This window comes from Dendropsophus ebraccatus, chromosome 10 (assembly GCF_027789765.1).
Source record: "Dendropsophus ebraccatus isolate aDenEbr1 chromosome 10, aDenEbr1.pat, whole genome shotgun sequence".
Lineage (NCBI taxonomy): Eukaryota > Metazoa > Chordata > Amphibia > Anura > Hylidae > Dendropsophus > Dendropsophus ebraccatus.
The window spans coordinates 34550831-34567428 of NC_091463.1; the positions used below are offsets into that span (position 1 = coordinate 34550831).

The following is a 16598-nucleotide window of genomic DNA, read 5'->3' on the forward strand; positions in this document are numbered from 1 at the left end:
AAACTCTAAAAAAAAGTGCTATACAGATATACAAGTACTATAGTTGGACCCTTTTTCCTGCATAGACCCTGTAATGGTAAATTTCCTGCATAGACCCTGTAATGAATATTGAAGTCTAAAAAAAAATAATTTGACTTTGAGATGTTGAAAAGATAAAGATGTAACTGACATGTAGAGCCCTAAATTCAACCAAATACACTAACCCCGTATCATATACATGCTTTACACTAAGAAATCAGAAGAAATCCGAAATTCGGTCGAACCGAACTGTTAAAAAAAATCCAAAGTCTGTTCAGAGCGAACTTTTGAAAAGTTCACTCATCTCTACTCGAGACATCTCTTGAGTCTTCACATTCTAATGTCATGGTGTCAGCGTCAGCAATCTGGCAGCAGTAGAATCACAACTACCTGCAGCAGTAGCAGCAGCAGCAACAGGCGTGGCTACCTAGTTGAACAGCAGCCTCCATGTTCCCTGCTGGGCTCTTCTTGCTGCCTCCAATGGTACCAATTTGTCCTCAAGTGGCTAATTTTTGTCAGTCTGCATTGCAGAATAATTTTTTTTTTTTTTAAATAATCTCTTCATCTGTTAGATGTATCAATGTTTTGTGCAAAGGAGTTGGTGGTTAAATTTATACTGAGTAGGTACAGAGCCACTTTTCAACAAGATCTTGAAAGTTAACCGATTACCACGCCTCTTTTTTAAACATTGGAGAGCACCAAGGTTAAAACTCATACCAGGAGTGGGGTTCGAACCCACGCGGATACTTATCCATTGGATCTTAAGTCCAACGCCTTAACCACTCGGCCATCCTGGTGTTTAAAAAAAGCTAAAGTGCCTACAATTGTAGGTGAAAGTACACAGTATGTGCTCGGACATGAGTCGAGTTGCCAATCGGGCACTAATGCTGATGGTACTTTTCTTGTAGCTCTCCCTATTTTACAATCTTATAAAGCATATTTTGTTCTCCAGAATGAAAAGTCAAAGAGGCGTTGGCCAGCCGAGCTAGTCCTGCGGTCTGGCACTCCTCTGTGCTTCTTTCCACCTTCCTCTCCCTCTATGAAAACCAATCAGGACTCAGTCTCCTACGCGAACTTCACATCATAGTCTCACGCTTGCCCCGTTGGCATTTTTTAATATCATTAACCCCTTAGCGACCCATGACGTATCTGATACGTCATGGTGCCGCTCGGGGTGTTCAGCGCGGGGTCCCGCCGGGACCCCGCTCTGAACGGCGCTGATCCAGGCTGACACGTGCAGCCAGGCAGTGCCTCTATTAGCCGGTGCGGGTCCCGTTGCCGCGCCGGCTAATTAAGCCTCTAAGTGCAGCTGTCAAACCTGACAGCTGCATTTAGAGGCACTGCGCCGCACGTCCCTGGTGTCTAGTGGGACGGATCTCCCCCCCGCGATGCGATCGCGGGGGGGAGATCCGTTCTTCTGCTCGTGCTGGGCCTCAGCGTCGGAATGACGCTGATCCCAGCTCGGCAATAGATTGCTATGGCATGCAGCAGGCCATAGTAATCTATGACCGATCTAATCGATCTTTGCTGTGTATATACACAGCATTGATCTCTATGAGAGATCAGTGCTGTCTATATACAAGTCCCCCAGGGGGGCTTCTAGTTACAGTAAAAAAAAAAGTAAAAAAGTGTTTTTATTAATAAAAAATCCCCTCCCCTAATAAAAGTCCAAATCACCCCCCTTTTCCCATTTTATAAATATAAATTAATAAATAAATAAACATATTTAGTATCGCCGCTCGCGTAATCGCCCGAACTATTAATTAATCACATTCCTGATCTCGCACGGTAAACGGCGTCAGCGCAAAAAAATTCCAAAGTGCAAAATTGCGCATTTTTGGTCGCATCAAATCCAGAAAAAATGTAATAAAAAACTACCAAAAAGTCATATATGCGCAATCAAGGTACCAATAGAAAGAACACATCATGGCGCAAAAACTGACACCTCACACAGCCCCATAGACCAAAGGATAAAAGCGGTATAAGCCTGGGAATGGAGCGATTTTAAGGAACGTATATTTGTTAACAATGGTTTGAATTTTTTACAGGCCATCCGATACAATATAAGTTATACATGTTATATATCATAGTAATCGTAACGACTTGAGGAACATGAATAACAAGTCAGTTTTACCATAGGACGGACGGCGTAAATGCAAAACTCCCCGAAATCAAAACAAATTTGGGTTTTTTTCAATTTGACAGCGCAAATGATTTTTTTCCGGTTTCGCAGCATATGTTATGGAAAAATAATGCTTGTCATTGCAAAGTACAATTGGTTTTGCAAAAAATAAGTGCTCATATATGTCTCTAGGTGAAAAAATGCAAGCGCTATGGACTTTTAAACTTAAAATGGAATAAGCAAAAGCGCAAAAACGAAAATAGGCTTTGACCTTAAGGGGTTAAAGTACAGAGTAGAGTGGAGAGCAAGAGCCCCTATAAAAAAAAAATGGCCCAGTTATTTAAATACACCGCTAACATCCTCACGCTTTACGCTGCGTAAAGCAAAAAACCTTCAGTATGGATTAGCCGATGGCGTTCAGAAAATTCATCTCACTGCTAAAAGGAGCTCATTCCAACAACATATTGGAAAGGAGCAGAATCAAGGTAATACAAAGGTGATCCACTTTTCAACAAGGTCTTGAAAGTTAACCGATTACCACGCCTCTTTTTTAAACATTGGAGAGCACCAAGGTTAAAACTCATACCAGGAGTGGGGTTTGAACCCACGCGGATACATATCCATTGGATCGTAAGTCCAACGCCTTAACCACTCGGCCATCCCGGTGTTTAAAACAAGCCAAAGTGCGTACAATTGTAGGTGAAAGTACACAATATGTGCTCGGACATGAGTAGAGTTGCCAATCGGGCACTAATGCTGATGGTACTTTTCTTGTAGCTCTCCCTATTTTACAATCTTATAAAGCATATTTTGTTCTCCAGAATGAAAAGTCAAAGAGGCGTTGGCCAGCCGAGCTAGTCCTGCGGTCTGGCACTCCTCTGTGCTTCTTTCCACCTTCCTCTCCCTCTATGAAAACCAATCAGGACTCAGTCTCCTACGCGAACTCCTCATCATAGTCTCACGCTTGCCCCGTTGGCATTTTTTAATATCATTAAAGTACAGAGCAGAGTGGAGAGCAAGAGCCCCTATAAAAAAAAAATGGCCCAGTTATTTAAATACACCTCTAACGTCCTCACGCTTTACGCTGCGTAAAGCAAAAAACCTTCAGTATGGATTAGCCGATGGCGTTCAGAAAATTCATCTCAATGCTAAAAGGAGCTCATTCCAACAACATATTGGAAAGGAGCAGAATCAAGGTAATACACAGGTGATCCACTTTTCAACAAGGTCTTGAAAGTTAACCGATTACCACGCCTCTTTTTTGAACATTGGAGAGCATCAAGGTTAAAACTCATACCAGGAGTGGGGTTTGAACCCACGCGGATACGTATCCATTGGATCTTAAGTCCAACGCCTTAACCACTCGGCCATCCTGGTGTTTAAAACAAGCCAAAGTGCGTACAATTGTAGGTGAAAGTACACAATATGTGCTCAGACATGAGTCGAGTTGCCAATCGGGCACTAATGCTGATCAGGACTCAGTCTCCTACGCGAACTCCTCATCATAGTCTCACGCTTGCCCCGTTGGCATTTTTTAATATCATTAAAGTACAGAGCAGAGTGGAGAGCAAGAGCCCCTATAAAAAAAAAAATTTCCCAGTTATTTAAATACACCGCTAACATCCTCACGCTTTACGCTGCGTAAAGCAAAAAACCTTCAGTATAGATTAGCCGATGGCGTTCAGAAAATTCATCTCACTGCTAAAAGGAGCTCATTCCAACAACATATTGGAAAGGAGCAGAATCAAGGAAATACACAGGTGATCCACTTTTCAACAAGGTCTTGAAAGTTAACCGATTACCACGCCACTTTTTTAAACATTGGAGAGCACCAAGGTTAAAACTAATACAAGGAGTGGGGTTCGAACCCACGCGGATACTTATCCATTGGATCTTAAGTCCAACGCCTTAACCACTCGGCCATCCTGGTGTTTAAAAAAAGCTAAAGTGCATACAATTGTAGGTGAAAGTACACAATATGTGCTCGGACATGAGTCGAGTAGCCAATCGGGCACTAATGCTGATGGTACTTTTCTTGTAGCTCTCCCTATTTTACAATCTTATAAAGCATATTTTGTTCTCCAGAATGAAAAGTCAAAGAGGCGTTGGCCAGCCGAGCTAGTCCTGCCGTCTGGTACTCCTCTGTGCTTCTTTCCACCTTCCTCTCCCTCTATGAAAACCAATCAGGACTCAGTCTGCTACGCGAACTTCACATCATAGTCTCACGCTTGCCCCGTTGGCATTTTTTAATATCATTAAAGTACAGAGCAGAGTGGAGAGCAAGAGCCCCTATAAAAAAAAAAATGGCCCAGTTATTTAAATACACCGCTAACGTCCTCACGCTTTATGCTGCGTAAAGCAAAAAACCTTCAGTATGGATTAGCCGATGGCGTTCAGAAAATTCATCTCACTGCTAAAAGGAGCTCATTCCAACAACATATTGGAAAGGAGCAGAATCAAGGTAATACACAGGTGATCCACTTTTCAACAAGGTCTTAAAAGTTAACCGATTACCACGCTTTTTTTTTAAACATTGGAGAGCACCAAGGTTAAAACTCATACCAGGAGTGGGGTTCGAACCCACGAGGATACTTATCCATTGGATCTTAAGACCAACGCCTTAACCACTCGGCCATCCTGGTGTTTAAAAAAAGGCCAAATTGCATACAATTGTAGGTGAAAGTACACAATATGTGCTCGGACATGAGTCGAGTTGCCAATCGGGCACTAATGCTGATGGTACTTTTCTTGTAGCTCTCCCTATTTTACAATCTTATAAAGCATATTTTGTTCTCCAGAATAAAAAGTCAAAGAGGCGTTGGCCAGCCGAGCTAGTCCTGCGGTCTGGCACTCCTCTGTGCTTCTTTCCACCTTCCTCTCCCTCTATGAAAACCAATCAGGACTCGGTCTCCTACGCGAACTTCACATCATAGTCTCACGCTTGCCCCGTTGGCATTTTTTAATATCAATTAAGTACAGAGCAGAGTGGAGAGCAAGAGCCCCTATAAAAAAAAAAATGGCCCAGTTATTTAAATACACCGCTAACATCCTCACGCTTTACGCTGCGTAAAGCAAAAAACCTTCAGTATGGATTAGCCGATGGCGTTCAGAAAATTCATCTCACTGCTAAAAGGAGCTCATTCCAACAACATATTGGAAAGGAGCAGAATCAAGGAAATACACAGGTGATCCACTTTTCAACAAGGTCTTGAAAGTTAACCGATTACCACGCCACTTTTTTAAACATTGGAGAGCACCAAGGTTAAAACTAATACAAGGAGTGGGGTTCGAACCCACGCGGATACTTATCCATTGGATCTTAAGTCCAACGCCTTAACCACTCGGCCATCCTGGTGTTTAAAAAAAGCTAAAGTGCATACAATTGTAGGTGAAAGTACACAATATGTGCTCAGACATGAGTCGAGTAGCCAATCGGGCACTAATGCTGATGGTACTTTTCTTGTAGCTCTCCCTATTTTACAATCTTATAAAGCATATTTTGTTCTCCAGAATGAAAAGTCAAAGAGGCGTAGGCCAGCCGAGCTAGTCCTGCCGTCTGGTACTCCTCTGTGCTTCTTTCCACCTTCCTCTCCCTCTATGAAAACCAATCAGGACTCAGTCTCCTACGCGAACTTCACATCATAGTCTCACGCTTGCCCCGTTGGCATTTTTTAATATCATTAAAGTACAGAGCAGAGTGGAGAGCAAGAGCCCCTATAAAAAAAAAAATGGCCCAGTTATTTAAATACACCGCTAACGTCCTCACGCTTTATGCTGCGTAAAGCAAAAAACCTTCAGTATGGATTAGCCGATGGCGTTCAGAAAATTCATCTCACTGCTAAAAGGAGCTCATTCCAACAACATATTGGAAAGGAGCAGAATCAAGGTAATACACAGGGGATCCACTTTTCAACAAGGTCTTAAAAGTTAACCGATTACCACGCTTTTTTTTTAAACATTGGAGAGCACCAAGGTTAAAACGCATTCAGAACGCTTGCCAACGCTTGCCCCGTTGGCATTTTTTAATATCATTAAAGTACAGAGCAGAGTGGAGAGCAAGAGCCCCTATAAAAAAAAAAAATGGCCCAGTTATTTAAATACACCGCTAACGTCCTCACGCTTTATGCTGCGTAAAGCAAAAAACCTTCAGTATGGATTAGCCGATGGCGTTCAGAAAATTCATCTCACTGCTAAAAGGAGCTCATTCCAACAACATATTGGAAAGGAGCAGAATCAACTTTTTTAAACATTGGAGAGCACCAAGGTTAAAACTAATACAAGGAGTGGGGTTTGAACCCACGCGGATACTTATCCATTGGATCTTAAGTCCAACGCCTTAACCACTCGGCCATCCCGGTGTTTAAAAAAAGCTAAAGTGCATACAATTGTAGGTGAAAGTACACAATATGTGCTCGGACATGAGTCGAGTAGCCAATCGGGCACTAATGCTGATGGTACTTTTCTTGTAGCTCTCCCTATTTTACAATCTTATAAAGCATATTTTGTTCTCCAGAATGAAAAGTCAAAGAGGCGTTGGCCAGCCGAGCTAGTCCTGCCGTCTGGTACTCCTCTGTGCTTCTTTCCACCTTCCTCTCCCTCTATGAAAACCAATCAGGACTCAGTCTCCTACGCGAACTTCACATCATAGTCTCACGCTTGCCCCGTTGGCATTTTTTAATATCATTAAAGTACAGAGCAGAGTGGAGAGCAAGAGCCCCTATAAAAAAAAAAATGGCCCAGTTATTTAAATACACCGCTAACGTCCTCACGCTTTATGCTGCGTAAAGCAAAAAACCTTCAGTATGGATTAGCCGATGGCGTTCAGAAAATTCATCTCACTGCTAAAAGGAGCTCATTCCAACAACATATTGGAAAGGAGCAGAATCAAGGTAATACACAGGTGATCCACTTTTCAACAAGGTCTTAAAAGTTAACCGATTACCACGCTTTTTTTTTAAACATTGGAGAGCACCAAGGTTAAAACTCATACCAGGAGTGGGGTTCGAACCCACGAGGATACTTATCCATTGGATCTTAAGACCAACGCCTTAACCACTAGGCCATCCTGGTGTTTTAAAAAAAGCCAAATTGCATACAATTGTAGGTGAAAGTACACAATATGTGCTCGGACATGAGTCGAGTTGCCAATCGGGCACTAATGCTGATGGTACTTTTCTTGTAGCTCTCCCTATTTTACAATCTTATAAAGCATATTTTGTTCTCCAGAATAAAAAGTCAAAGAGGCGTTGGCCAGCCGAGCTAGTCCTGCGGTCTGGCACTCCTCTGTGCTTCTTTCCACCTTCCTCTCCCTCTATGAAAACCAATCAGGACTCGGTCTCCTACGCGAACTTCACATCATAGTCTCACGCTTGCCCCGTTGGCATTTTTTAATATCAATTAAGTACAGAGCAGAGTGGAGAGCAAGAGCCCCTATAAAAAAAAAAATGGCCCAGTTATTTAAATACACCGCTAACATCCTCACGCTTTACGCTGCGTAAAGCAAAAAACCTTCAGTATGGATTAGCCGATGGCGTTCAGAAAATTCATCTCACTGCTAAAAGGAGCTCATTCCAACAACATATTGGAAAGGAGCAGAATCAAGGAAATACACAGGTGATCCACTTTTCAACAAGGTCTTGAAAGTTAACCGATTACCACGCCACTTTTTTAAACATTGGAGAGCACCAAGGTTAAAACTAATACAAGGAGTGGGGTTCGAACCCACGCGGATACTTATCCATTGGATCTTAAGTCCAACGCCTTAACCACTCGGCCATCCTGGTGTTTAAAAAAAGCTAAAGTGCATACAATTGTAGGTGAAAGTACACAATATGTGCTCAGACATGAGTCGAGTAGCCAATCGGGCACTAATGCTGATGGTACTTTTCTTGTAGCTCTCCCTATTTTACAATCTTATAAAGCATATTTTGTTCTCCAGAATGAAAAGTCAAAGAGGCGTAGGCCAGCCGAGCTAGTCCTGCCGTCTGGTACTCCTCTGTGCTTCTTTCCACCTTCCTCTCCCTCTATGAAAACCAATCAGGACTCAGTCTCCTACGCGAACTTCACATCATAGTCTCACGCTTGCCCCGTTGGCATTTTTTAATATCATTAAAGTACAGAGCAGAGTGGAGAGCAAGAGCCCCTATAAAAAAAAAAATGGCCCAGTTATTTAAATACACCGCTAACGTCCTCACGCTTTATGCTGCGTAAAGCAAAAAACCTTCAGTATGGATTAGCCGATGGCGTTCAGAAAATTCATCTCACTGCTAAAAGGAGCTCATTCCAACAACATATTGGAAAGGAGCAGAATCAAGGTAATACACAGGTGATCCACTTTTCAACAAGGTCTTAAAAGTTAACCGATTACCACGCTTTTTTTTTAAACATTGGAGAGCACCAAGGTTAAAACGCATTCAGAACGCTTGCCAACGCTTGCCCCGTTGGCATTTTTTAATATCATTAAAGTACAGAGCAGAGTGGAGAGCAAGAGCCCCTATAAAAAAAAAAAATGGCCCAGTTATTTAAATACACCGCTAACGTCCTCACGCTTTATGCTGCGTAAAGCAAAAAACCTTCAGTATGGATTAGCCGATGGCGTTCAGAAAATTCATCTCACTGCTAAAAGGAGCTCATTCCAACAACATATTGGAAAGGAGCAGAATCAACTTTTTTAAACATTGGAGAGCACCAAGGTTAAAACTAATACAAGGAGTGGGGTTTGAACCCACGCGGATACTTATCCATTGGATCTTAAGTCCAACGCCTTAACCACTCGGCCATCCCGGTGTTTAAAAAAAGCTAAAGTGCATACAATTGTAGGTGAAAGTACACAATATGTGCTCGGACATGAGTCGAGTAGCCAATCGGGCACTAATGCTGATGGTACTTTTCTTGTAGCTCTCCCTATTTTACAATCTTATAAAGCATATTTTGTTCTCCAGAATGAAAAGTCAAAGAGGCGTTGGCCAGCCGAGCTAGTCCTGCCGTCTGGTACTCCTCTGTGCTTCTTTCCACCTTCCTCTCCCTCTATGAAAACCAATCAGGACTCAGTCTCCTACGCGAACTTCACATCATAGTCTCACGCTTGCCCCGTTGGCATTTTTTAATATCATTAAAGTACAGAGCAGAGTGGAGAGCAAGAGCCCCTATAAAAAAAAAAATGGCCCAGTTATTTAAATACACCGCTAACGTCCTCACGCTTTATGCTGCGTAAAGCAAAAAACCTTCAGTATGGATTAGCCGATGGCGTTCAGAAAATTCATCTCACTGCTAAAAGGAGCTCATTCCAACAACATATTGGAAAGGAGCAGAATCAAGGTAATACACAGGTGATCCACTTTTCAACAAGGTCTTAAAAGTTAACCGATTACCACGCTTTTTTTTTAAACATTGGAGAGCACCAAGGTTAAAACTCATACCAGGAGTGGGGTTCGAACCCACGAGGATACTTATCCATTGGATCTTAAGACCAACGCCTTAACCACTAGGCCATCCTGGTGTTTTAAAAAAAGCCAAATTGCATACAATTGTAGGTGAAAGTACACAATATGTGCTCGGACATGAGTCGAGTTGCCAATCGGGCACTAATGCTGATGGTACTTTTCTTGTAGCTCTCCCTATTTTACAATCTTATAAAGCATATTTTGTTCTCCAGAATAAAAAGTCAAAGAGGCGTTGGCCAGCCGAGCTAGTCCTGCGGTCTGGCACTCCTCTGTGCTTCTTTCCACCTTCCTCTCCCTCTATGAAAACCAATCAGGACTCGGTCTCCTACGCGAACTTCACATCATAGTCTCACGCTTGCCCCGTTGGCATTTTTTAATATCAATTAAGTACAGAGCAGAGTTGAGAGCAAGAGCCCCTATAAAAAAAAAAATGGCCCAGTTATTTAAATACACCGCTAACATCCTCACGCTTTACGCTGCGTAAAGCAAAAAACCTTCAGTATGGATTAGCCGATGGCGTTCAGAAAATTCATCTCACTGCTAAAAGGAGCTCATTCCAACAACATATTGGAAAGGAGCAGAATCAAGGAAATACACAGGTGATCCACTTTTCAACAAGGTCTTGAAAGTTAACCGATTACCACGCCACTTTTTTAAACATTGGAGAGCACCAAGGTTAAAACTAATACAAGGAGTGGGGTTCGAACCCACGCGGATACTTATCCATTGGATCTTAAGTCCAACGCCTTAACCACTCGGCCATCCTGGTGTTTAAAAAAAGCTAAAGTGCATACAATTGTAGGTGAAAGTACACAATATGTGCTCAGACATGAGTCGAGTAGCCAATCGGGCACTAATGCTGATGGTACTTTTCTTGTAGCTCTCCCTATTTTACAATCTTATAAAGCATATTTTGTTCTCCAGAATGAAAAGTCAAAGAGGCGTAGGCCAGCCGAGCTAGTCCTGCCGTCTGGTACTCCTCTGTGCTTCTTTCCACCTTCCTCTCCCTCTATGAAAACCAATCAGGACTCAGTCTCCTACGCGAACTTCACATCATAGTCTCACGCTTGCCCCGTTGGCATTTTTTTATATCATTAAAGTACAGAGCAGAGTGGAGAGCAAGAGCCCCTATAAAAAAAAAAATGGCCCAGTTATTTAAATACACCGCTAACGTCCTCACGCTTTATGCTGCGTAAAGCAAAAAACCTTCAGTATGGATTAGCCGATGGCGTTCAGAAAATTCATCTCACTGCTAAAAGGAGCTCATTCCAACAACATATTGGAAAGGAGCAGAATCAAGGTAATACACAGGTGATCCACTTTTCAACAAGGTCTTAAAAGTTAACCGATTACCACGCTTTTTTTTTAAACATTGGAGAGCACCAAGGTTAAAACGCATTCAGAACGCTTGCCAACGCTTGCCCCGTTGGCATTTTTTAATATCATTAAAGTACAGAGCAGAGTGGAGAGCAAGAGCCCCTATAAAAAAAAAAATGGCCCAGTTATTTAAATACACCGCTAACGTCCTCACGCTTTATGCTGCGTAAAGCAAAAAACCTTCAGTATGGATTAGCCGATGGCGTTCAGAAAATTCATCTCACTGCTAAAAGGAGCTCATTCCAACAACATATTGGAAAGGAGCAGAATCAACTTTTTTAAACATTGGAGAGCACCAAGGTTAAAACTAATACAAGGAGTGGGGTTCGAACCCACGCGGATACTTATCCATTGGATCTTAAGTCCAACGCCTTAACCACTCGGCCATCCTGGTGTTTAAAAAAAGCTAAAGTGCATACAATTGTAGGTGAAAGTACACAATATGTGCTCGGACATGAGTCGAGTAGCCAATCGGGCACTAATGCTGATGGTACTTTTCTTGTAGCTCTCCCTATTTTACAATCTTATAAAGCATATTTTGTTCTCCAGAATGAAAAGTCAAAGAGGCGTTGGCCAGCCGAGCTAGTCCTGCCGTCTTGTACTCCTCTGTGCTTCTTTCCACCTTCCTCTCCCTCTATGAAAACCAATCAGGACTCAGTCTCCTACGCGAACTTCACATCATAGTCTCACGCTTGCCCCGTTGGCATTTTTTAATATCATTAAAGTACAGAGCAGAGTGGAGAGCAAGAGCCCCTATAAAAAAAAAAATGGCCCAGTTATTTAAATACACCGCTAACGTCCTCACGCTTTATGCTGCGTAAAGCAAAAAACCTTCAGTATGGATTAGCCGATGGCGTTCAGAAAATTCATCTCACTGCTAAAAGGAGCTCATTCCAACAACATATTGGAAAGGAGCAGAATCAAGGTAATACACAGGTGATCCACTTTTCAACAAGGTCTTAAAAGTTAACCGATTACCACGCTTTTTTTTTAAACATTGGAGAGCACCAAGGTTAAAACTCATACCAGGAGTGGGGTTCGAACCCACGAGGATACTTATCCATTGGATCTTAAGACCAACGCCTTAACCACTAGGCCATCCTGGTGTTTTAAAAAAAGCCAAATTGCATACAATTGTAGGTGAAAGTACACAATATGTGCTCGGACATGAGTCGAGTTGCCAATCGGGCACTAATGCTGATGGTACTTTTCTTGTAGCTCTCCCTATTTTACAATCTTATAAAGCATATTTTGTTCTCCAGAATAAAAAGTCAAAGAGGCGTTGGCCAGCCGAGCTAGTCCTGCGGTCTGGCACTCCTCTGTGCTTCTTTCCACCTTCCTCTCCCTCTATGAAAACCAATCAGGACTCGGTCTCCTACGCGAACTTCACATCATAGTCTCACGCTTGCCCCGTTGGCATTTTTTAATATCAATTAAGTACAGAGCAGAGTGGAGAGCAAGAGCCCCTATAAAAAAAAAAATGGCCCAGTTATTTAAATACACCGCTAACATCCTCACGCTTTACGCTGCGTAAAGCAAAAAACCTTCAGTATGGATTAGCCGATGGCGTTCAGAAAATTCATCTCACTGCTAAAAGGAGCTCATTCCAACAACATATTGGAAAGGAGCAGAATCAAGGAAATAAACAGGTGATCCACTTTTCAACAAGGTCTTAAAAGTTAACCGATTACCACGCTTTTTTTTTAAACATTGGAGAGCACCAAGGTTAAAACTCATACCAGGAGTGGGGTTCGAACCCACGCAGATACTTATCCATTGGATCTTAAGACCAACGCCTTAACCACTAGGCCATCCTGGTGTTTAAAAAAAAGCCAAATTGCATACAATTGTAGGTGAAAGTACACAATATGTGCTCGGACATGAGTCGAGTTGCCAATCGGGCACTAATGCTGATGGTACTTTTCTTGTAGCTCTCCCTATTTTACAATCTTATAAAGCATATTTTGTTCTCCAGAATAAAAAGTCAAAGAGGCGTTGGCCAGCCGAGCTAGTCCTGCGGTCTGGCACTCCTCTGTGCTTCTTTCCACCTTCCTCTCCCTCTATGAAAACCAATCAAGACTCGGTCTCCTACGCGAACTTCACATCATAGTCTCACGCTTGCCCCGTTGGCATTTTTTAATATCAATTAAGTACAGAGCAGAGTGGAGAGCAAAAGCCCCTATAAAAAAAAAATTGGCCCAGTTATTTAAATACGCCGCTAAAGTCCTCACGCTTTACGCTGCGTAAAGCAAAAAACCTTCAGTATGGATTAGCCGATGGCGTTCAGAAAATTCATCTCACTGCTAAAAGGAGCTCATTCCAACAACATATTGGAAAGGATCAGAATCAAGGTAATACACAGGTGATCCACTTTTCAACAAGGTCTTAAAAGTTAACCGATTACCACGCTTTTTTTTTAAACATTGGAGAGCACAAAGGTTAAAACTCATACCAGGAGTGGGGTTCGAACCCACGCGGATACTTATCCATTGGATCTTAAGACCAACGCCTTAACCACTCGGCCATCCTGGTGTTTAAAAAAAGGCCAAATTGCATACAATTGTAGGTGAAAGTACACAATATGTGCTCGGACATGAGTCGAGTTGCCAATCGGGCACTAATGCTGATGGTACTTTTCTTGTAGCTCTCCCTATTTTACAATCTTATAAAGCATATTTTGTTCTCCAGAATGAAAAGTCAAAGAGGCGTTGGCCAGCCGAGCTAGTCCTGCGGTCTGGCACTCCTCTGTGCTTCTTTCCACCTTCCTCTCCCTCTATGAAAACCAATCAGGACTCAGTCTCCTACGCGAACTCCTCATCATAGTCTCACGCTTGCCCCGTTGGCATTTTTTAATATCATTAAAGTACAGAGCAGAGTGGAGAGCAAGAGCCCCTATAAAAAAAAAAATGGCCCAGTTATTTAAATACACCGCTAACATCCTCACGCTTTACGCTGCGTAAAGCAAAAAACCTTCAGTATGGATTAGCCGATGGCGTTCAGAAAATTCATCTCACTGCTAAAAGGAGCTCATTCCAACAACATATTGGAAAGGAGCAGAATCAAGGAAATACACAGGTGATCCACTTTTCAACAAGGTCTTGAAAGTTAACCGATTACCACGCCTCTTTTTTAAACATTGGAGAGCACCAAGGTTAAAACTCATACCAGGAGTGGGGTTCGAACCCACGCGGATACTTATCCATTGGATCTTAAGTCCAACGCCTTAACCACTCGGCCATCCTGGTGTTTAAAACAAGCCAGAGTGCATACAATTGTGGGTGAAAGTACACAATATGTGCTCGGACATGAGTCGAGTTGCCAATCGGGCACTAATGCTGATGGTACTTTTCTTGTAGCTCTCCCTATTTTACAATCTTATAAAGCATATTTTGTTCTCCAGAATGAAAAGTCAAAGAGGCGTTGGCCAGCCGAGCTAGTCCTACGGTCTGGCACTCCTCTGTGCTTCTTTCCACCTTCCTCTCCCTCTATGAAATTCAATCAGGACTCAGTCTCCTACGTGAACTTCACATGATAGTCTCACGCTTGCCCCGTTGGCATTTTTTAATATCATTAAAGTACAGAGCAGAGTGGAGAGCAAGAGCCCCTATAAAAAAAAAAATGGCCCAGTTATTTAAATACACCGCTAACGTTCTCACGCTTTACGCTGCGTAAAGCAAAAATCCTTCAGTATGGATTAGCCGATGGCGTTCAGAAAATTCATCTCACTGCTAAAAGGAGCTCATTCCAACAACATATTGGAAAGGAGCAGAATCAAGGTAATACACAGGTGATCCACTTTTCAACAAGGTCTTGAAAGTTAACCGATTACCACGCCTCTTTTTTAAACATTGGAGAGCACCAAGGTTAAAACTCATACCAGGAGTGGGGTTCGAACCCACGCGGATACTTATCCATTGGATCTTAAGTCCAACGCCTTAACCACTCGGCCATCCTGGTGTTTAAAACAAGCCAGAGTGCATACAATTGTGGGTGAAAGTACACAATATGTGCTCGGACATGAGTCGAGTTGCCAATCGGGCACTAATGCTGATGGTACTTTTCTTGTAGCTCTCCCTATTTTACAATCTTATAAAGCATATTTTGTTCTCCAGAATGAAAAGTCAAAGAGGCGTTGGCCAGCCGAGCTAGTCCTGCGGTCTGGCACTCCTCTGTGCTTCTTTCCACCTTCCTCTCCCTCTATGAAAACCAATCAGGACTCAGTCTCCTACGTGAACTTCACATGATAGTCTCACGCTTGCCCCGTTGGCATTTTTTAATATCATTAAAGTACAGAGCAGAGTGGAGAGCAAGAGCCCCTATAAAAAAAAATGGCCCAGTTATTTAAATACACCGCTAACGTCCTCACGCTTTACGCTGCGTAAAGCAAAAAACCTTCAGTATGGATTAGCCGATGGCGTTCAGAAAATTCATCTCACTGCTAAAAGGAGCCTCATTCCAACAACATATTGGAAAGGAGCAGAATCAAGGTAATACACAGGTGATCCACTTTTCAACAAGGTCTTGAAAGTTAACCGATTACCACGCCTCTTTTTTAAACATTGGAGAGCACCAAGGTTAAAACTCATACCAGGAGTGGGGTTCGAACCCACGCGGATACTTATCCATTGGATCTTAAGTCCAACACCTTAACCACTCGGCCATCCTGGTGTTTAAACCAAGCCAGAGTGCATACAATTGTGGGTGAAAGTACACAATATGTGCTCGGACATGAGTCGAGTTGCCAATCGGGCACTAATGCTGATGGTACTTTTCTTGTAGCTCTCCCTATTTTACAATCTTATAAAGCATATTTTGTTCTCCAGAATGAAAAGTCAAAGAGGCGTTGGCCAGCTGAGCTAGTCCTGCGGTCTGGCACTCCTCTGTGCTTCTTTCCACCTTCCTCTCCCTCTATGAAATTCAATCAGGACTCAGTCTCCTACGTGAACTTCACATGATAGTCTCACGCTTGCCCCGTTGGCATTTTTTAATATCATTAAAGTACAGAGCAGAGAGGAGAGCAAGAGCCCCTATAAAAAAAAAATGGCCCAGTTATTTAAATACACCGCTAACGTTCTCACGCTTTACGCTGCGTAAAGCAAAAATCCTTCAGTATGGATTAGCCGATGGCGTTCAGAAAATTCATCTCACTGCTAAAAGGAGCTCATTCCAACAACATATTGGAAAGGAGCAGAATCAAGGTAATACACAGGTGATCCACTTTTCAACAAGGTCTTGAAAGTTAACCGATTACCACGCCTCTTTTTTAAACATTGGAGAGCACCAAGGTTAAAACTCATACCAGGAGTGGGGTTCGAACCCACGCAGATACTTATCCATTGGATCTTAAGTCCAACGCCTTAACCACTCGGCCATCCTGGTGTTTAAAAAAAGCTAAAGTGCATACAATTGTAGGTGAAAGTACACAATATGTGCTCAGACATGAGTCGAGTAGCCAATCGGGCACTAATGCTGATGGTACTTTTCTTGTAGCTCTCCCTATTTTACAATCTTATAAAGCATATTTTGTTCTCCAGAATGAAAAGTCAAAGAGGCGTAGGCCAGCCGAGCTAGTCCTGCCGGTCTGGTACTCCTCTGTGCTTCTTTCCACCTTCCTCTCCCTCTATGAAAACCAATCAGGA

At 42.6% G+C, this 16598-nt stretch overlaps 20 non-coding genes across 20 annotated transcripts; all 20 read right to left on the reverse strand.

Annotated features, from left to right (window-relative positions):
• Positions 1-732: 732 nt before the first annotated feature.
• Positions 733-815, reverse strand: TRNAL-UAA (transfer RNA leucine (anticodon UAA)). The gene has a single exon. It is a non-coding gene; the product is annotated as a tRNA-Leu (tRNA).
• A 1908-nt stretch (positions 816-2723) lies between these two features.
• Positions 2724-2806, reverse strand: TRNAV-UAC (transfer RNA valine (anticodon UAC)). The gene has a single exon. It is a non-coding gene; the product is annotated as a tRNA-Val (tRNA).
• Positions 2807-3434: 628 nt separating this feature from the next.
• TRNAL-UAA (transfer RNA leucine (anticodon UAA)) lies at positions 3435-3517 on the reverse strand. The gene has a single exon. It is a non-coding gene; the product is annotated as a tRNA-Leu (tRNA).
• Positions 3518-3987: 470 nt separating this feature from the next.
• Positions 3988-4070, reverse strand: TRNAL-UAA (transfer RNA leucine (anticodon UAA)). The gene has a single exon. It is a non-coding gene; the product is annotated as a tRNA-Leu (tRNA).
• A 629-nt stretch (positions 4071-4699) lies between these two features.
• On the reverse strand, positions 4700-4782 carry TRNAL-UAA (transfer RNA leucine (anticodon UAA)). The gene has a single exon. It is a non-coding gene; the product is annotated as a tRNA-Leu (tRNA).
• A 630-nt stretch (positions 4783-5412) lies between these two features.
• TRNAL-UAA (transfer RNA leucine (anticodon UAA)) lies at positions 5413-5495 on the reverse strand. Its single transcript has one exon. It is a non-coding gene; the product is annotated as a tRNA-Leu (tRNA).
• Positions 5496-6415: 920 nt separating this feature from the next.
• On the reverse strand, positions 6416-6498 carry TRNAL-UAA (transfer RNA leucine (anticodon UAA)). The gene has a single exon. It is a non-coding gene; the product is annotated as a tRNA-Leu (tRNA).
• Positions 6499-7127: 629 nt separating this feature from the next.
• TRNAL-UAA (transfer RNA leucine (anticodon UAA)) lies at positions 7128-7210 on the reverse strand. The gene has a single exon. It is a non-coding gene; the product is annotated as a tRNA-Leu (tRNA).
• Positions 7211-7840: 630 nt separating this feature from the next.
• TRNAL-UAA (transfer RNA leucine (anticodon UAA)) lies at positions 7841-7923 on the reverse strand. The gene has a single exon. It is a non-coding gene; the product is annotated as a tRNA-Leu (tRNA).
• Positions 7924-8843: 920 nt separating this feature from the next.
• Positions 8844-8926, reverse strand: TRNAL-UAA (transfer RNA leucine (anticodon UAA)). The gene has a single exon. It is a non-coding gene; the product is annotated as a tRNA-Leu (tRNA).
• Positions 8927-9555: 629 nt separating this feature from the next.
• On the reverse strand, positions 9556-9638 carry TRNAL-UAA (transfer RNA leucine (anticodon UAA)). The gene has a single exon. It is a non-coding gene; the product is annotated as a tRNA-Leu (tRNA).
• A 630-nt stretch (positions 9639-10268) lies between these two features.
• TRNAL-UAA (transfer RNA leucine (anticodon UAA)) lies at positions 10269-10351 on the reverse strand. Its single transcript has one exon. It is a non-coding gene; the product is annotated as a tRNA-Leu (tRNA).
• Positions 10352-11270: 919 nt separating this feature from the next.
• On the reverse strand, positions 11271-11353 carry TRNAL-UAA (transfer RNA leucine (anticodon UAA)). The gene has a single exon. It is a non-coding gene; the product is annotated as a tRNA-Leu (tRNA).
• Positions 11354-11982: 629 nt separating this feature from the next.
• On the reverse strand, positions 11983-12065 carry TRNAL-UAA (transfer RNA leucine (anticodon UAA)). The gene has a single exon. It is a non-coding gene; the product is annotated as a tRNA-Leu (tRNA).
• A 630-nt stretch (positions 12066-12695) lies between these two features.
• On the reverse strand, positions 12696-12778 carry TRNAL-UAA (transfer RNA leucine (anticodon UAA)). Its single transcript has one exon. It is a non-coding gene; the product is annotated as a tRNA-Leu (tRNA).
• Positions 12779-13408: 630 nt separating this feature from the next.
• TRNAL-UAA (transfer RNA leucine (anticodon UAA)) lies at positions 13409-13491 on the reverse strand. The gene has a single exon. It is a non-coding gene; the product is annotated as a tRNA-Leu (tRNA).
• A 630-nt stretch (positions 13492-14121) lies between these two features.
• Positions 14122-14204, reverse strand: TRNAL-UAA (transfer RNA leucine (anticodon UAA)). The gene has a single exon. It is a non-coding gene; the product is annotated as a tRNA-Leu (tRNA).
• A 629-nt stretch (positions 14205-14833) lies between these two features.
• On the reverse strand, positions 14834-14916 carry TRNAL-UAA (transfer RNA leucine (anticodon UAA)). The gene has a single exon. It is a non-coding gene; the product is annotated as a tRNA-Leu (tRNA).
• A 628-nt stretch (positions 14917-15544) lies between these two features.
• On the reverse strand, positions 15545-15627 carry TRNAL-UAA (transfer RNA leucine (anticodon UAA)). Its single transcript has one exon. It is a non-coding gene; the product is annotated as a tRNA-Leu (tRNA).
• A 628-nt stretch (positions 15628-16255) lies between these two features.
• TRNAL-UAA (transfer RNA leucine (anticodon UAA)) lies at positions 16256-16338 on the reverse strand. The gene has a single exon. It is a non-coding gene; the product is annotated as a tRNA-Leu (tRNA).
• Between the last annotated feature and the right edge of the window lie 260 nt (positions 16339-16598).